This window comes from Triturus cristatus, chromosome 4_2, assembly GCF_964204655.1.
Source record: "Triturus cristatus chromosome 4_2, aTriCri1.1, whole genome shotgun sequence".
Lineage (NCBI taxonomy): Eukaryota > Metazoa > Chordata > Amphibia > Caudata > Salamandridae > Triturus > Triturus cristatus.
The window spans coordinates 417,916,767-417,931,838 of record NC_140586.1 but is presented as its reverse complement, the minus strand read 5'-3'; the positions used below and the strand labels follow the sequence as shown (position 1 = coordinate 417,931,838).

Here is a 15,072-nt window from a genome sequence, read left to right as displayed (position 1 = left end):
ATCCGCTAGTCATCGATGGCGGAGTTTGTCCGTCCTGGCATTCAGGGAACCTGCCAGGTTTTGAACCACCAGGGATATGCACTGCTGTTCCAGCCATGTCCAGAGACGAAGAGCCCCTTGACAAACAGTCCACGACCCTACTCCGTCCTGACTCCGTCCTGTTTGTTGCAGTACCACATGGCAGTGGTGTTGTCCGTTAACATTTGGACTGGCCTTCCCTTGATGGAGGACAGAAAGGCTTTCAATGAAAGTCGTATCGCACAGAGCTCCAGCATGTTGATGTGGAGTCCGGATTCCGCCAGGGACCAGAGTTCTCTGATCTCCACTTCTCCCAGATAGACGCATCATCCCAGGAGTGACACATCTATCACAACTGTGAGATCTAGTTGGGGAAGGGAGAGTGCTCCGACTCAATCACGGTTTGTCAGCCACCATTGCAGGTCTCGTGAAGTTCCCTTCGAGATCTGGACCATGTCGGAGAGATTCCCCTCATGCTGCGCCTACTGGAAGTTAAGGTCCTACTGCCGAGCCTGCATATGCTACCTGGCATGTGTCACTAGCAGGATGCAGGAGGACCAGCAGCCTCAGAGTCATCTTCTCTGAAATCCGGGATAGAGGCTGAAACCTCGGTATAATAGCCTGAATATCCTGGACTTGCATTCGGGAGGATAAACCCGAAACTGCACTGTATCCAGAAAGGCTTCCATGAAGGGGAGCATTGGAGAGGGAGTCGGGTAATACTTCTGCACATTAATAGTGAACCCCAGCGAATGCAGGAAGTTTGCCATAGCCTGGATGTGGGAGACGACAGCCTGGGGCGAGCCCGCCTTCAGCAGCCAGTCTTCGAGATAGGGGGAAGACTGGTACCCCTGATCTGCGCAGATGAGCTACGAACACCGCCATCCCCTCGGTGAAAACCGGAGGGGTGCTTGGTATGTCAAAAGGGAGCATAGTGAACTGAGAATGCTCATGACGTACACTAAACCGCAGGTAGCGCAGATGGGCAGGCAGGACGGTAATGTGGAAGTAGGCGTCCTGCACGTCCGATGCTACCATCCAGTCTCCTGGTTCCAGGTTAGACAGGAACTGAGCCAGAGTGAGCATCTTTAATTTTTCCTTTTTGTGGAAGTAGTTGAGGGCTTGTAGGTCTAGGATAGGACTAAGGTCCTTGTCCTTTTTCAAGACCAGAAGGTAGCAGGAATAGCAACCACAGCTTACTGCTGGCTCCAGAATCCTCTCTATGGCTTCCTTGGCCAAGAGAGCCATGACTTCCTCCTGGAGTAAAATCAATTGATCCTCCGTCAGCAAGTCATAGGATGGAGGGAGGGGTGGTCTTGAAGGAGAGGGAGTAGCCCCCTTCGGACTATCTGGAGGACCCACCTGTCCAATCTGATGGTCTGCCAGTGGTGGAGGTATAGGCTGATCCTGCCACCATCTGGACAGACATGGTCTGGAAGGGCAAGACTAGGAGGGTTTGAAGGCTGAAGCTGCCGGGGGTGGCAGTGAACTGACCAGACCTCTGGCCTTCCAACCCACGCGTTCGGAACAAACCGTGCCTGTGGCTGGGTTGCTGAACATGCGCGGCTCAGTGACTTGGGCATGGCCGACGCAGCTGAAAGCCTTTTCCATAGCTATGAAAGGGGCGAAAGGCAGACCGGGGACATGCAGTCACTGAAAGGTCCAAGGACTTGGTCATAACCCACGAGTCCTTAAACCGCTCTGGCACCGTGTCTGCCTGGTCTCCGAAGAGATGGGTGCCATCAAAGGGCATGTCCATGAGAGAAAACTAGACATCCTGCGAAAAGCCAGATGTTCTTAGCCAGGAATGGTATCTGACAGCCATCGTCTATAAAATTGAAATGCCCAGCGAGTCAGTGGTGTTGAGATTACACTGGATGGCGACCTCTGCTGCATCTCTCCCATCTGACACTGCTTGGGAGAGGACGGCCGGGACTCCTTCAGGCCCTGTGGCAGCACTTGCACAACCATTCCCCATAAAGTGTGGGAATAACAGCCAACAAGCATGCAGTGTTCACTGACATCACTGACTGCAATGCAAGACTGGCAGAAGAATTATTTTTCTTCGATTCCCTATCCAGGGGAGCAGAAAGGAGCACACCATGGGATGTAGATGTCTGGACAACCAAGCGCTCTGGGGTAGGGTGGAGAACATTTGGGTCACCTAGATCAGGGCGGTGGCGTTGGGCAATTGTCCTATTCAAAGGGGCTTGGACCAGGATCCCTGTAGGACGTCCATGAGGGCGTCATTAAACAGGAGTAAGGGTTCCGAGAAGGAAGCTTCCATCTGTAGCACCTCCATCAAGATAGCCTTGATCGCCACCAAAGGAGGTTTAAGGCCAAGGACCTCACCTGTCCGTCACACCACCATAGCATAAGACACTCCCTCCGCCATAGTCACGGTAGGGGGAAAAAGCATGCCAGTATCTGGAGAAGTATCTAGTCCACTGGCTTCACCCAATTACTCATATCAGCCCATTTCCTCTTCTGGCTGGGCTTCTAAAAGGTCGAGCGACCCCTACTAATCTTCTCCCACTCCGAGCCCTTCAGAATAAGGCTCGGGAAATGATCTAGGACCTGGAGGCCCTGTTGGCTCTGGCATCTACGTCGAGCAACACCGTACGGGCTCCGGGTCATCAGGATGAAAATGGGGCTGTTGTCGCCAGATCTAGTCCGACGCGTGGGAAATTCAAAAGGTAAGGAATTTGCAGCTAGATATCTCTATCAGATTGTGCTTTCCAGCAGTCTCCTGCCCTGCACTCTGTTTTGCTCTTTTGACCATTTGCTTATCCTCCCCATCCCAGATCTCTTTGCTATTTCAATCTCTCTGCCCTGCTGTTGCTTCTCTTCAACACATGCCGTTCTTCTCCATTGCCCTTTGCTTCTAATCCCCAGCCCCACCCTCAGGGTTGCTTCCATCCCCACACTCTCCTTGCTGCTTTCCCAAACCCCCACCCTCTTTCTGTCACCCCCTGCTTCACTTCACCACCTCCACATGAGCTTGAGAAATCATTTTCACAGAATGGTTTGTTGTCATTTGGACGCGAGATTCACTGTCCAGCACAGCATCATTATCAGTCTCAAGCTCTAATAAACTTCTCTTTCGGACCTGAAGGTACAATGAGATCTTATGCATTGCAGTTAAGAGTGCTGAAACCATGTTTACTTTTTCAGCCACTTTTAATGCAACATGGTGCCCGCAAAAATATTCAGACTGAGGGTAGGCTTCAGGAAACTTCAAAGAGGGACACCAATTTTTTTTTCAGTGTATCTTCAGTGGGAGATCCTGGATTTCATGTCCATAATCTACTGTTGCAAACTTTTTGTGATGTTGTACTGCCTTCCTACTTATCCAATTGTTGGGCCTTGGAATTAGTAGCTGGATTGAGTATGGTAGTTGAAAGAAACTGCAAGCCAGCATCATTCGCTCCGTTTTTCGAATGACAACTCAGAAAAGCCAGACAATGAGTCATCAGGATACTGAACAAGAAAAACTACATGTTTTAGAGTAGAATTTAACTAAAGACAGCGTGAACAGTTTCAGGGTTTTTCTTCATCCTGATGCAGAAAGGGTAGACTTAAGTTATTTCCATAATTCTTTTTCATACAATCTGTACCAAAAGGTTATGCGGTCCAGAACAAATGGGCAAATGCTCTATTCAGGTCAGTGAATAATACATTTCTTTTTTATTTTCTTCCCAGTAACACTCCGAAATTGGTGTCCAAAATGTGGCACATTAGGAGTTTGAGTAAAATGTCACGATAAGTGACTTGGACTACTCCTCCAGTCAACACTCAGATTTTTATACTTTTGTGAAAGTAATGCCTAAGCACTAGATAGGCAGCATAATATGCAGTATATAACTCTAGAACAGATTAATGCTATAAAATGTTTACCATCTCAAGTCTTCTGCAGCCACACAATTTCTTAAATTCCTCCAAAGTCTCATTGTGGAGGTTCACTGGTGACCTCTGGTAAGAACAGCTGTTTTCAAAAGGGATTTCAACGCAGTCATAAACACACAACTTGACTGTTCTAAACAATGATGGACCACACATGGACAAAAACCAATGGAAGTATTTGCACAGTAGAACTTGCGATCAGGAAAATGACGAGAACAGGACCTGAAAGTAACTTTAATTCGCAAAATCAGGCAGTTTGCAAATGCAAAAAGGCATTTTGTACAGAAGTATCCCAAATTGCAATTTGGTACCATGTTACAGATTCTCTATTTGGAATTGAGAATGCATACCGATTTGGTATTTGAAGGGGCGCGTTTAGGGCACCCCTTTCAAACACTGAATTCGAATGGTATGTATTGTTATGAGACTCAATTCCGGTCGTAAAAGAGTAATACTAAACAACCAATTTCAAGTTGAGAGTAACCCATTCATAAATGGGAAAGGGTATCACATGGGGGGGCATTCGTCCAATGGACAACCGCCTGCTCTTGAAATGTTTAAGTTTCATTTTTTATTTTATTTTTTCAAGCACTTATTGTTTTCCTTTAATAAAAATTGGCTTCATTTCAAAAGAAAAATAAATTGCTATATTTCAAAGCAATCACAGACACTGTGGTCTGCTAAGCCCAGCAAGCCACCATCCCTGTGATGGCCGGGATTCCTAACGAGTCGCAAATTGCGACCTACCCCATTAACATTGGTAGATCAATTCGCGACCTACTAGGAATCACTATTTGGAAATTAAAAGGTTCATACACTAGGAATACCGATTTCCTAATTGAGACTCGGAGGTAATCACATTTAGGAAACTGTTTTCCTAATGTTAGTACATCTGGCCCCTAGTCACTAAATTAAGGGAAGTGCCTGAAAACATATCAGAGTAGTGTAAGAAAAGTCAGGCTTCGACTACCAACGAGACACTAGCTCACTTTAGATGTCAGAATGGCCAAGACGAATATATGCACCCTAAGAGAACTTTACAAAATAAAAGCAGAGGCAAAAGGAGATTACCAGGGAAGACGCCATTAGGAGCAGAATCCAATATTGCCATTTAGACAGTAACCATGAAAAGGCTGTCTAACAGGATGGTTTAGTCAATGAAGCTGTGAAATTTAACAATACATGAGCACTGCCACCGGAGACATCAGAAGCCAATAGTAGAGGATCCAACATGGCCATCTGCCTTGGGTGCTATCCTATGGTCGAAGAGACATCTCAACAAGACTTGCCTGCTGATCAGCTGTACCCTGTACCTGTGCTACGTTTTGTACATTTGTACATTGTAAGTCTCCTGGAGAGAGTGGCTATGGAAATAACTGTGCAAAAGAACTGGTGGAGCACGACGACTTGTCATTCTCTTACTATAGGGGTCCTTGTAACCCATTGGGCAGCTGCTCCTTTCCAGCAGCCACCTAAGTGGAATGGAAGCAAGGCTGAATTGCTGGGGAGCAGTTGAGAACTGTACGGGCCTCATTAAGCTGGGACTAGATAAGAGAGCACCAACAGGAATCAGACTTTCCTCCCATATGCAACCAAGTCAGCATAGAGGGCTGGATGACACTCCCACCCACACCCCATTAAGAGGCATGCTCAACTTCTTGTTGCAATGAGACTGTACCCTGGCCCAAGACCATCTGGATCAATCCCATGTTACAAATAAACGGTTGGGACATCCATGCCCCAACAAGGATTTAGACTCAACAGGATAGTGAAACGAAATCTCTAGATTATTTCTAAGCACCCACCTCACTTGCCTCTCGATGCCTCTTCCCAATGTTGTGTGACAAATGGAGACAATTACTCTGCATGTACACCAAATGGTTACGAAGAGACAAGGTTAATATGTCGCTACAGAGAACAAACCTGCACCACATTACTGCTTAGTGTGTGTGGAGACCAGAAGCAGAGCAGGGCTGCCTCCAGACTAAGGACATCATGCCAGCTATAAACCTTTAGAGTTCTGACGGAGACATTTTTGAGGTTGCCAAGCTATCAGTAACAATCCAAACCATGTTGAAATATCTGGAAATGGGTGATGAAGGTAATGATGATTTTGTAGCCCTTCCAATAGTTAATGTATCTATACTTAAAATGATTCATTGGTGTATCCACCCATAAGGAAGAGCCTTCTTCGCCAGAAGATGATATCCTTGAGTATGCTCAGGAATTACTTGGAGTACACTAAGGGAAACTGTTCCAACTTATCTTGGCCGCAAATAATATGGAAATAAAAGGGATTACTTTATGTCACATGTAAAATGAGGGGGAAATGTGATAATTGGATAATCCTCACAAGAGATTCGATAAACATTGAATCTGAAGAATACTTACTGAAGAGGAGGGGGAACAGGCAAGCAAAGAGAACTACTGGTATTAAGAAATTGAAACTCAGTCACTGACACTGATAAACACACTAAACAATTGCTATAATACTAGATGCCCTGCTCTTTTAACAATTGTGAACATAAGACATGGTAGCATGTCCAGAGGCAGGATGGTGCAATGGAGGTGGGCGACTGCACCGTATCTATGTAGGCTGAAACAAACCAAAACTAAGGGCTCTTTTGCTGTCCAGATTATTACAGATGAGATTAAGTAGGAGATATTTCTTGTTCAGTAATTTCATTTCAGAACTTTCTACTGGTGGTTACATATGATTAACAGGCATACAGTCTAAAAATAACTAATTGTTTACCCAAAAATACTTATTTCCCTGCAACTGTTTTGAAAGAGGCTTGTAATGTGAAAGCGGAATTATAACGGTTTGTTAGGGTTCTTGACGTTGATTCGATTCCTTTCCAGTGTATCAAAGACTTAAAGTTGGAATCTATAACCCAACATTTTGTTATGAGTTCTGATTACAACTCTTCCTAGTGCCACATGGTGATAATATAATGGGGTACTCTGAGCAAGGATCAATGTATTTTAAAGCATATATTCTAAGCAAGAAAGGTCATATAAAAACGCTACCCTGCTACAGTGGCTAGCATCCTGAGGTTTATCAAAGTAGTTGACAGCTAGTAAAGTACATCCAATGTGAACCATGGTTTTTGCATTAAGCAGTTTTTTTTTTTTTTTTTTAAAAGCAAATACCCTGTGTTTCATCAACGCAGTAAAAACGTTCTCATTTGGCTGATAAAACATGCAGATATGTGCTTCATTTTCCAGCTACAAATAAACATTTGAAACAAAAACGACTGTCTCCAAATAGCAGAAAGGTTATGAGGGTAAGTTGTTGCAAACGCCTGGTGACAGAACAAACAAGTTACATTACCTTCGGTAACGATATATATCTGTAAGTAACTTGTCCATCTGAAAGAAACAGTTAGTTATAGATTCCTTACCTTAGAATAGATACCCCAGCAATACCAACCCCGGAGGTGAGTCTGCAAACCAAGATCACACCAGAAAATCCTGGAGAACAGAAAGGTCAAAGAAGCCATCTCTCCGGACTGGACTGTCCAGGCAGTAGCGTTTCAAAAACGTGTGCAGCGATGCCCACGTAGCTGCCTGACAGATGTCATTCTTAGCAACGCCTCGACCCAAAGCAGTAGTGGCTGCCGTTGCCCTGGTGGAATGGGCGCGTAGCCCCACTGGAGGCTCCTTTTTAGCTAGAGAATAGCAGGCTTTAATACACAAATTAGCCCATCTAGAGATGGTCTGCTTGAGTACGGCCCGACCTTTCTCGTCACCCACGCAACCAACAAAAAGCTAGTTGTCCACCCGGGACTGTTTTGTGCGATCCAGATAGAAGGAAAGCGCACGTTTTGGGTCCAGACGGTGGAGCCTCTCTTCCTCTTTCGAAGGATGCGGAGACAGAAAGAAGGTGGGCAAAGTGATGGTCTGCCCGATGTGAAAGGAGGTGACCACCTTGAGAAGAAAGGATGGACGAGATCTTAGGACAACCTTGTCCGGATGTACAGCCAGAAAAGGAGGTTTGGACAAAAGAGCCTGGATCTCACTCACACTTCTGGCAGATGTGATAGCTACCAGGAATGCAGTCTTCAGAATTAAAAGTCGTAAAGGACAGTTGTGAAGTGGCTCAAAGGGAGCGCTCATCAGATAGGTCAAGACCAAATTCAAGTCCCACTGAGGCATTAAGAAGGGGATAGGAGGAAAGAGATGGGTAATGCCTTTTAAGAAACGATTTACAACTGGGGACATGGAGAGAAGGTTGATCAGGAAGTCTTAGAAAGGCGGAAATGGCCGAGAGATAGCCCTTGATAGTGCCCAGAGCAGAGCCCTGCTGGGCCAAAGAAAGTAGCAACAAGAGAACCTCAGAAAGAGGTGCAAAAAAGGGATCCACAGCCTTTGCTGCGCACCATGCCACAAATTCATTCCATCGACAGGCGTATACAGTCTTACTGGAGGGATGCCTCGCTGCCAAGATGACGTCACAGACTTCGGGAGGCAAACTACGTCATCTGCCGCCGCTCAATCTCCACGCAAGGAGATGGAGGCTGGACAGGTTCGAGTGGAGGACCGTCCCCTGCTGCTGAGACAGAAGACCCTCCCGAAGAGGCATTCAAATCGGAGGATCCATGGCCATGTTGAGTAGCTCAGGATACCAGACTCTTCGTGCCCAATCCGGAGCCACAAGGATGACTTGGGCCCGGTCGCGCTTGATCTTCTTCAGCACTCTGGGCAAAAGTGGTATAGGCGGAAAGGCGGACAACAGACCACAACTCCACTCGCGATGAAAAGTGTCGCCTAGCGAGTACCGCCTTGGAAATTGCAACGCACAGAATTGCTGACATTGCGCATTCTCTTCGGTGGCGACTAGATCTAACCAAGGCTCTCCCCACTGTTGAAAGAGACCTTGCACCACCACCGAGTGAAGACGCCATTTGTGATCCATCATGCACCTGCGGCTGTGTTCGTCCGCCCTGGCGTTCACGGAATCAGCCAGGTGTTGAACCACCAGGGATATGCCCTGATGTTCCAGCCATGTCCAGAGGCGGAGGGCCTCCTGACAGAGTCCATGACCCCACCCTGCCTTGTTCGTTGCAGTGCCACATGGCGGTGGTGTTGTCCGTGAACACCTGCACTACTCTTCCCCGGACAGAGGGAAGGAATGCTTTCAGTGCAAGCAGGATCGCCCGCAGCTCCAGAAGGTTGATGTGGAGCCCGGACTACGCCGGAGACCAGAGGCCTCTGATCTCCGCCTCTCCCATGTGACCGCCCCATTCCAGTAGTGATGCATCGGTCACCACTGTGAACTCTGGCTGAGGAAGGGAGAGGGATCTGCCGTTGACCCAATGCTGGTTCATGAGCCACCACTGCTATTGGTGTGCAGTGCCCTATGATCTGGACGCAATCGGCCAGATTCCCCTGATATTGCACCCACTGGAACTTCAGATCCCACTGCAGAGGCCGCATATGCCACCTGGCATGATCCGCCAGCAGGATGAAGGAGGCCATCAGGCCCAGCAGCCGGAGGGTCATCCTGACCGAAACCCGGGATAAGGGCTGAAAGATCGAAATCATAGCCCGAATATCCCAGACTCGCTGCTCGGCAGGATAGACCTGAAACTGCGTTGTGTTCAGAACCGCTCAGATTAAGAGGAGCTTCTGAGAGGGAATCAGGTGTGACTTCGGCAAGTTGATGGAGAACCCCAGCGAATGCAGGAGGTCAGCCGTATTCTGGAGGTGGGAGACGACTCCCTGGGACGAGCCCGCCTTTAACAACCAGTCATCGAGATAGGGGAAGACTCGAACCCCTGATCTGCGCAGATGAGCAGTGACCACCGCCATCACTTTCGTGAACACACGAGGGGCTCTGGTAAGGCCGAAGGGGAGCACGGTAAACTGAAAATGCTCGTGGCCTACCATGAACCGCAAGCAGCGCCAGTGGGCCGGCAGGACGGGGATGTAAAAATAGGCGTCATGCAGGTCCAACGCTACCATCCAGTCTCCAGGGTCGAGGGCAGACAAGACCTGAGCTAACGTCAACATTTTGAACTTCTCCTTCCGGAGGAAGCGATTGACGCTCTGGAGGTCCAAGATAGGATGCAGGCCCTTGTTCTTCTTGGGTACCAGAAAGTAGTGGGAATAGCAACCATGACCTACTTCTGGGACAGGAACACGCTCGATGGCTCCCTTGGCCAAGAGAGCCGAAACTTCCTGTTGGAGAGGGTCCAGGTGATCCTCCAACATGCAATGGTACCGAGGTGGCATGGCTGGAGGGGTAGTCTCGAAGTCTCGGACTATTTGCAAAACCCACCTGTCCGACGTGATGGTGCGCCGGTGGGGTAGGTGATGGCGGATCCTGCTGCCCACTGGCAAATGATGGGCCTGAAAGGTCAAGACTAGGAAGGTTTGGAGGCGGAAGCAGAGGGGGGTTGGTGGACTGCCCGCTCGTTGGCCCCCAGAACCGCGTCGGTAGTTACCACGTCCCCGGCCGCACTAAGGTTGTGCAGCTTGCGCCGGCCTGTGGGCCTGGGCAGGACTTAGTGGGTCACCCCTTCCGTAACCACGAAAGGGGCGAAAAGCAGACTGCGCAGGGCGAGTGGAGAGGCCCATGGACTTTGCTGTAGCCTGTGAGTCCTTGAAACGCTCTAGACCGTGGTCTGCTTTGTCTCCAAAAAGGCGCGGCCATCAAAGGGCATGTCCATCAGGGTGTTCTGGACCTCACCAGAAAAGCCCGTCGATCTCATCTAGGCGTAGCAGCGAAGGGCTACCGACGTGGAAATCGTCCTGCCTATAGTCTCGGCGGTATCCAGCCCACAACGAATGGTAAACTTTGCTGCATCCCTCCCGGTGGCAACAGCCTGGGAGAGTACTGTCTGGGCCTCCCCTGGACACTGGGGTACTACTTGCGCAACCGTGTCCCACACAGAGTGCGAATAACGGCCCAATAGACATGCGGTATTTACCGACCGCAGCCCCAAGCTGGCAGAAGAAAAACATCATCTTCCCAAGATGATCTAGCTTCTTGGATTCCCTATCTGGTGGAGCGTTAGGGAATGCGTTCTTGGAAGTAGAGGCTTGGACCACCAAGCTCTCAGGGGTGGGGTGTTTGGAGAGGAAAGTGGGGTTGCTGGGGCCAGGCGGTGGCGTCGAGCAACCATCCTAACCACAGTAGCCCCTGGACCAAGTGCCCAAAAGGATGTCGGTCAGGGCTTCATTGAACGGCAGCAGGGGCTCCAAAGCACTCGCTGCTGGCTAAAGCACCTCTGTCAGGAGGTTAGTCCTGACTGCCACAGTAGGAAGCTCGAGGTTGAGAGCCTCAGTCGCCCTACACAACACCACTGCGTAAGACCCTCCCTCCTCCGTAGCCACGGTAGGAAGAGACAACATGCCACGGCCTGGTGAGGTATCCAGTCCGCTGGCATCCTCCAAGTCCTCTCTCCAATCCTGTTCGTACTCCAACTAGTCTGACAAAAGTGTCCCCAGACCCCTCACAGTCTTCCTCACCCTCCTCTGGCTGCCAGGTTGGCTGAAAATGGCCAGGGTGGAACACAGGGGCAAAAGTACCCATCGGCACCGGATCCGGCGTCAGCAGGCACCGATTCGGCTCCGTGTCCACGTCGGGTTGGAAGCTGGGGTCGACGCCGACTGGGGGGCCAGGAGGTGTCGTAGCAGACGTGGTGCCAGTGGGGTTGGCGATGGTGGAGGTGTCACAAGGTCGACCGGCACCGGTCCGGATTCAGGCCTCGGATCCATGAGGGCCCTGCGGCACCGGAGCTGCCGGCAGGGAAGGCCTAGGGACCCCAACAGAGTTCACGGGGCCCAAAGGCGTGCCACCGGAGTTAGCCTGCCCAAAGATGGCATGCATGGCTTCGTAAAACTAACGGGCAGGGGTCAGTCCGGGTCCTGGGAAGGGAGGGAAACTCTGAATCGGCCCTTCAGGTTCCACACGCGGAGCCGCGGGATTGGCACCGCCCGCATCCCTCATCGCGTCGGCCAACCGGCGGGGAGAAGTCGAAGAGCGATGATGCTTCTTCGACTTCTTCTTGTACTTTGACTTACCTGACCCAGAGTGTGAAGACTTGGATGAAGAGTGGTAATGGCTCCGCGACCGGTCCCTCGACCTCCCTCGTGACTGGGACCTCGAACGGCACGGAGCAGACTGCCGGCGCTCTAGAAGCTTTCGGGACCGCTCCCGCAAAGACTTGGGAGCCATGGTCCAGCTGTCGGAGCACGACTTGGGGTCATGGTCATGCTCCAGGCAAAAGAGGCAAAACGCGGTGCGGATCCATCACCGACATCATTTGGGAACAGGAACCGCAGGCCTTCAAACCGGGCATCCTTACTTGCACCAGGAGTCGGAAGGACTCCAAAAGACGTCGACAAAAGTCACTCAAAAAGTTCCAGCAAAAAGTGACTGGAGGTACCGCTCTCTCCGGATCTGCGCTGGCTGGCGCGGAAAAAGAAAGAACTGACGTCAGCGCGCTAGGGCGGCGTCTAAGTAGCTACCGCGACGTCATTCCGGCGAATACGACTCCAATGACTGACGCGGAGCCGACCGACGCCGCCTTCCGATGCGCAGAGGTACTGCTGACAAAAATCTTTCCGGATCCAGTCTGACGCCTGTGGGTAATTCTAAGGTAAGGAATCTATAACTAACTGTTTCTTTCAGACCAACAGTATAAAACCAGAGAGTTGTTGCATAAGTTACTGGAGTTAAGCATGAGGAAGGTGGGTGAGAAAAGAGCATAACATGCAAGGGTCTGGAACTGGCCACACATATGAAGTTGATGAATATGAGGAAATTCGGTTCCAATCCACAGTGGTAAATTGCTGTAGTAAGCACTGGCGAGGTAATGGGAGCATGCCAATTTATGACCAACATTTCGCAGAAATGGTACATGCACAAACATAGAAAGAACAATTAACAAGCATTTGCAATGCAGTAGGTCTTGCATTTGCGAGAGTTTGAGCTGTTAGCATTGTAAATGACAGTGCCTTTTTTTTAAAACTTAAATAAAAGCTCAAACTCGTATAAATGTGAGACCTATTGCATTGCAAAAGCTTGTTAATTTAAAGGTTTAACATAACTGTACTGTTATGTAAGACTAGACATTTAAAAATAGTAAATGTAATAGATTAACTGTGAAAAAATCTGGGGGCCCCCCAATGATTTAGGTTTTTTTTTTATGCGGGGGGGGGGGGGGGGGGCCTGGGGTCTGATGTTCTGTATTGGCCCTCCTCCCTTCCCTAAACAGGTTCCTGGGCCTGGCTGAAGGTACTGGCAGCAGTGCTGTCTTTCTCACACGTGCCGTGGGCTCTTTGGGGCCAGAGGTGGCGGTGCAGGCGCTGTGACATCAAGCCAGAGCATAACCAATTTATTGACAACTTGTGTCACATTGTCATCAGCCATAAGCCTTTATCTTCTAAGGTGGCGTCTGTGGAAGCCACATGCACCAGAATAATGTTGCGGACTTGAACCACATAGCCTTGATTGGCTGACAGGTCTAAATGTCTGACAATCAAAGAGCACTAGGTCTGAATGACTGATCATTAAAAAGCACCATAGATGAATGGCTGATCATCCATAAACACCATAGCTGAATAACTAATGTGTCATTGAGAATCAGGTCTGAATGACTCGCCGTCAATCACCAGGTGTGAATGACTGATAATCAATAAGCACCATAGCTGAATAACTAATGTGTCATTGAGAATCAGGTCTGAATGATTCACCGTCTGCAAGCACCAGGTCTAAATGACAGACTGATCGCCAGAGAAAGCTAAGTTTGAACGAATGACTGTCACAGAGTACCAGATCTGAAAACGAGATACAAAATAATAAAACATCCAATGCTACCAGAGCAGTCTGTGGCAGCCGGGCTCTACTGGCGTGCAACTGGCTGCTCTCCAGCCCTCCCGGCCCCACGCAGCCCTGGGGGTGGAGTGCTGTTATCTGCGCATGTCAGTTACTCCAATCACCCCTGACAGGCTCTCAAATATTGAGGTGTTGTGAAAGTAGCGCCACAAAACGTATTTTGAAACAGAGGCGCGGCTCAGAGCTGTTCAGACTTCTGGCAGCATGGAGGCCCCGAGAGAAAAGGGGACAGGGGGAGGGCGCTAATGTATGACAAGGGGCACTCGGCAGGCCCCAGACAACTGATAACTCAGGGCCTGAGAGCCGGGGGCAAGGAGACTCTCCCCTCACCCTCCTGCGTGGAAGAGGGCTGCTTCCCGCTCCACCTGTCCCCACCCTTCTTCAGTTATTCAAATCACTGGTAAATAACACACACAACACACAAAATCATATGCACAGCTCAGGGCTGCCCGCAGGAGCTATGCGTCTCAGCGCTACTTATAGCAGTCACGGTCACCCTGCCTTCTACTGCATTTTGAGGGAATGCACGGATCCAAGCCGGATTGTAGCTTCTCAGCACTCTATATCACTCACTGCTCCTCCTGATGCAAGGTAATGAACCGAGTGTGCACAGCAGTAGCACCTAGCACGCTAACCCCTACTACAGGCTGTGGCCTACAAGCATGCGGGCTGACAGTGAAACCAAATGCTTTGAGTTACAACATCTGCTCATCTTTCACAGGTGGGGGTCGAGGGGTCAGAGCTGCTCGGGTTATATTGTTGCCATCACCGAGACCTTGTAAACGCAATGGACTAATCAATCAAATCAAATGATCTTTATTCGGATATATTTAAAACATCCATAAAAGTACATACAAATTGTTTCATACATTCTTATACAAAAGTGCAAAGTCAATGTGCAAATATGCAAAAGATACTTCTAAAAACTAACAGGCCAAATCCATTTTGTTCACATCAAAAGCAATGGACTAATGCGAAACTGAGTGCACCAGCAACAACTCAGAACTTTCCACACGTGAACTCTCAGGCCAAGCACAAGAGGACAGCTAAATGCTAGCGCTTTGACATCTCCCGTTATCAGTACGGCGCGGGGTTGAATCTCAGCAGGACAATTGGGTAATAGCACCTGATAATTATAGCGCTTAGAAACGGCAGGCGTGTGTTGAGTGACACTCTTTAGAGAGATACAATTTTTCTTTTAGTCCATTTCTTGTCCGAGTGCTGGTCTTTCGCTGTCACATTGAATGCAGAACTTGCCCTCTCTAGACTCCCACGTGTACGAGTGTCGACCTGTTGAGGGCCTG

The 15,072-nt window shown here is 49.2% G+C and overlaps 1 protein-coding gene and 1 pseudogene across 1 annotated transcript in view; one reads left to right on the top strand and one right to left on the bottom strand.

Moving 5' to 3' along the window:
- SLC71A1 (solute carrier family 71 member 1) overlaps nucleotides 1-15,072 on the bottom strand; it is a 332,367-nt gene that overhangs the window by 197,679 nt on the left and 119,616 nt on the right. The window lies entirely within an intron of this gene.
- LOC146834495 (S-phase kinase-associated protein 1 pseudogene) lies at nucleotides 5,917-6,358 on the top strand (annotated as a pseudogene).